Consider the following 4,771-nt stretch of genomic DNA (forward strand, 5'->3'; position numbering starts at 1 on the left):
TCTTAATGAATAGAATGATTTGTTCTAATGGTGTTTGTAAATAGGATCACAAGTCCACTTCTTGTACAGCAATTAACCACTAAGAAGAATGTATGCAGTATATTATTTGTTGAAACTGTACTTCCGATTGGATTTGAAACTGTCTCATTGCTATATGTTTATCAATAAAACTTTGAAAAAAAAGGAAAAAAAAAAGAAATGCAAAGGAGTTGAAAGCATCCCCTGCATATTACCTAGCCGCAGTGTTACAAAACTAGAAATTATTGACAAAAGAAACCACAAGAGGGGCTGGGGAGTGGCTCAGTATAATAAGTGCTTCCCTGGCAAGTGCAAGGGCCTGAGTTCAATTGCCAGTTCAAAAAAAAAAAAAAAACACACACACAAGAAAACATAACCACATGGAAATTCAATAATAACCTCCTGAGAGATAAGTAAGTCACAGATGAAATTAAAGAAGAAATATTTACTGTGAAATAAAAATGCAGATAGCACTTACCAGAAGCTCTGGGATACACTGGTATCTATTTTAAGTGAAATAGATTCACTTAAAGATCACTTATGATCTTTAAGCCCACATAAGTGATCTTATGCTACAGCCCATGCTCCTAGAAAAGAAGTAAAACATAAACCACAAAGAAGGTAGGAAAATATAAGATTAGAGTGAAATTAATTTAATGGAGGCAAAGAAAATATGAATAAATGAATCAAAGAGTTGGTTCTTAGAAAGACTAAATAAAATTGATATATCCCTAGGCAAAATTATCAAGAAAGGAAAGAAAACCCCATATTCATGCAACAAGGAATGAAAAGGATGAAATCACTACAGATCTTATAGAAATTTAGAAGATCATCAATATCAAGTGCAGGCCAAGCAAGTGTGATGGAGAGCTTCTGGCTCCCTTGTGTCTGCAGGACCTCTTCCAGCCAAACCCAGGCATGTCGCATGAGTGAGATCCTGTGCTGTACCATTGGGACCCTTCCACCCCTTCGGAGTGCCTCCAAGCCCACCGATGAGTGAGAACTTCTGTACTTCTCTCGGGACCCCCCAGACCCAGCCCAAGCCCAGGCCAGGCTAGAGTGTGGGAGAGCTTCTGTGCTCTCCTGTGCCCCCCAGACCCCTCCAGACCCACACCAGATCTGGTGTACAGGCCTGGGGTGAAATTCTGCAGCTGAAGTCTCTTACAGAGAGACTAGGGGAAAGAACCACTCAACTAATCCAGGAGCAGAACATCTTGCCATTGGGGCACAACAGGTTCACTTCCAAGGGCTGCAGCAGGAAGGAACTGAGCACAACAGCTACACTCAATTCAGGCACAATTGGATGAACTCAAATTTAATAGACCTGCACCCAAATTTCAGCAGGTGCTAAGATTAGAGCTGCCCCAAAGCTCTACAACAAAAGTCAGAGGTCAGTGCTGTATAAAATGACAAAGAGAAGGAGCAAAATGCAATTTCAGGCCTTGAGCCCTCCCAGAACAAGTGCAGAGGACAGTAGCACAGAAGAAATTGGGAATCACATGGCTGAAATATGAATAAACAATTACATATTTTTACTCAGAAGTTTAGAAATCTAACCATATATAGCACTGTAGCAGGACAGTCCTGTGACTTTTTTCTTTTCTCTTTTTTTCATTTATTACCCTTTTTTTTTCAAAATTTTATTGATAAACAGCAATGAGACAGTTTCAAATCAAATCGGTAGTACAGTTTCAATAACTAATACACTGCATATATTCTTCTTAGTTTACCCTTTTGTTTTTAAAACAGACATTTACTTGAGAGATAGTGTGGCAATAATTGGTATGTCATGACAAGCAGTATGTATTTAGAAGACCAGAATGACAGGCATTCCAAGCATGTCCTGTCTATTACATATTGCTATCTTCAGTGCAGTTGATTGGTTCACAGGTATCAGTATACATAGTTAGCTTGAGAATCCTACCAATTAATTGCTAGTTTCAAAACCATGCTGATAGTTCTCAGGGTCATTGCCTTACCTATCTTGTGTGTAAATGTATGGCTTTGCCCCTGTCATTTTCCCCAGCTTTGATCCTTGCTCTCTCCTCATTATCCAATTCTCAAGTCCTCTCTTTCCTTTTAATTGTGTTATATCTTTCAATTTGTATTTCTCCTTTTGAGTACTTATACTAGGGAGACTATACAATATTTACACATGTGGGTCTGGTTTATTTCACTTATGATATATTTTCAAGTAGGATCCACTTAAATATAAATTCTTCAAGTTTATCATTCTTTATAGCTGAGTAATACTCCATTGCATAAAAAGACCACATCTTTTTCATCCATTCCTCAGGAGACAGGCATCTTGGTTGTTTCCAAGATTTGGCTATCACAAATTGTGCTGTTATAAACATAGGTACACATATATTATTTTAATATGATATGATGTTTTCAGTTCCTCTGAGAAAATTCCCAGTAGGGGGATAGCAGACTTGACTGGGATTTCCAGTCCTAGTTTCTGAAGGAGTCTCCACACTGATTTCCATAACTGTTGCACCAGTCTTCTCCACCAGCAGTGGAGAAGAGTTCCTTTTCCCCCACAGCCTCTACAGAATTTGTTGTTGGTTGATTTCTTTATGAAAGCCATTCTTTCTGGGGTGACATGGTATCTCAGTGTTGTTTTAATTTGCATTTCACTGATGCCTAGTGATGTGGAACATTTTTTCATATATTTATTTGCTTCTTTAATTCTGTCCTCTGGGAAGTGTGTGTTCAACTCGGATGCCCATTTCTGGATTGGGTCTTTAAATTTTGGGGCCCTAGTGTTTTTTAGTTCTTTATAAATTCTAGAGAGCAGACCTTTGTCTGAGTGCTTATTAGTCAAGATTTTTTCAAAATTTGTGGGTAGTCTTTTCACTTTGTTGGTAATTTCTTTTGACATGAAAAACTTCTCAATAAGAGCAGGTCCCAGTTGTTAATTCTTTTAAGTATTACTCGTGCAATTTGATTTTTGTTCATGAACACTTTGCCTACCCCTATGTCTTCAAGAGTTCCTCTTACTTTCTCGTCCAGGAGATTAGTGTTTCTGTTTTAATGTTTATATTTTTAATCCATTTAGATTTAGCTTAGTGTATGGTGAAAGACGTGGTCAAGTTTTAGTTTTTGGGCTATCTTTCTTCTAGTAAGCATGTTTGGCCTCTTTGACAAGATCAGGTGGCTGAGTGTGTTCGTAGAGACCTCCTCATCTTCTAATCTATTCCACTGATCCTCAGGTTTTGTTGCCAGCACCATGCTGATTTTATCACAGTAGCTTTGTAGTATAATTTCAAGTCAAGAATTGTAATGCCTCCTGTCTTGTCTTTCTTACCCAGGATAGCCGTTGCTATTCTCAGTCTTTTCTGGTTCCAAATAAATTTTAGGAACAATTTCTCTAGCTCTCTGAGGTATGTTGGTGGTAGTTTGATAGGGATTGCATTAAATTGGTACAGGAATTTTTGGAGTATGTCCATCTTCTCAATGGTGGTTCTTCCTATTCAGGAGCATGGAAAATCTTTCCATTTTCTGAAATCCTCTACCATCTTTTTTTAAGGAATACTGTAATTTTACGTGAAAACATCTTTGACTTCTTTAGTTAGATGAATTCCAAGGTATTTCATTTTTCGTGGTGCTATTGTAAAATATATTGGTTCTCTAATTTCCCTCTCAGTGTGTTTGTTATCTGTGCAGAGGAATGCTATTGACTTGTGGGTATTGACTTTGTATCCTGCTATGCTACTGAATTTGTTTATTGATTCTAGTAGGTTCTTGGTGGAATTTTTTGGGTCTTCCAATAAAGTATCAAGTCATCTGCAAATAATAATTTAACTTCTTCTTTACCTATTCTTATTCCTTTTATTTCTCTTTCTTGTCTAATGGCTGTAGCTAATGATTCCAGAACTATATTGAATAGGAGTAGTGATAGAGGACATCCTTGTCTTGTCCAGATATGAGAGTAAAAGATTTCAGCTTTTTCCCATTTAGAATTATGTTAGCCATTGGCTTTTATCAGATTGAAGTAGAGGACATCGATTCCAATTTTCTGTAGGACTTTGATCATGAATGAGTCTTGGACTTTTTGAAAGACTTTTCTGCATCAATTGAGATGGTCATGTGGATTATAGATTTTGTTCTATTGGTATAATGTATTAGACTTATAGATTTGTATATACTGAACCATCCTTTCATTCCAGGGATGAATCATACCTGGTCATGGTGTATGATCTTCTTGATGACTTGCTGTATTCTATTTGCTAGGATTTTATTGAGGATTTTTGCACTTATGTTTATGAGGGAAATTGGTCTGTAGTTCTCTTTCTTAGTTTCATCTTTCCTCAGTTTTGGTATCAGTATAATACTTGCCTCCAGGAATGATTTTGGGAGGATTGCTTACTTTTCAATTTCATGGAAGAGTTTGAGGATTATAAGGACTACATCTTCTGTAAATGTCTTGTAGAATTCAGCTGTGAATCCATCCGGACCTGGACTTTTGTGTGTCTGTAGGTTTTTAATTACATCTCGTATTTCACTGGCTGTTATTGGGCTATTGAGAGTGGTTATATCTTGTTGATTCAGTACTGGTTATTTGTACCTTTCTAGGTATCTGTTCATTTCTTCTGTGTCTTCTATTCTGTGAGAGTAAAGATTCTCAAAGTAGCTATTGATAATCCTCTGAATTTCCACTGGGTCTGTGGTAATTACACCCTTTTCATTTCTTATTGCTTGTATTTGAATTTTTTCTTTCCTCTGTTTGATGAGGTGAGCTAGGGGCTTA

The sequence above is a fragment of the Octodon degus genome, unplaced genomic scaffold (genome assembly GCF_000260255.1).
Source record: "Octodon degus isolate 3935 unplaced genomic scaffold, OctDeg1.0 scaffold00282, whole genome shotgun sequence".
NCBI lineage: Eukaryota > Metazoa > Chordata > Mammalia > Rodentia > Octodontidae > Octodon > Octodon degus.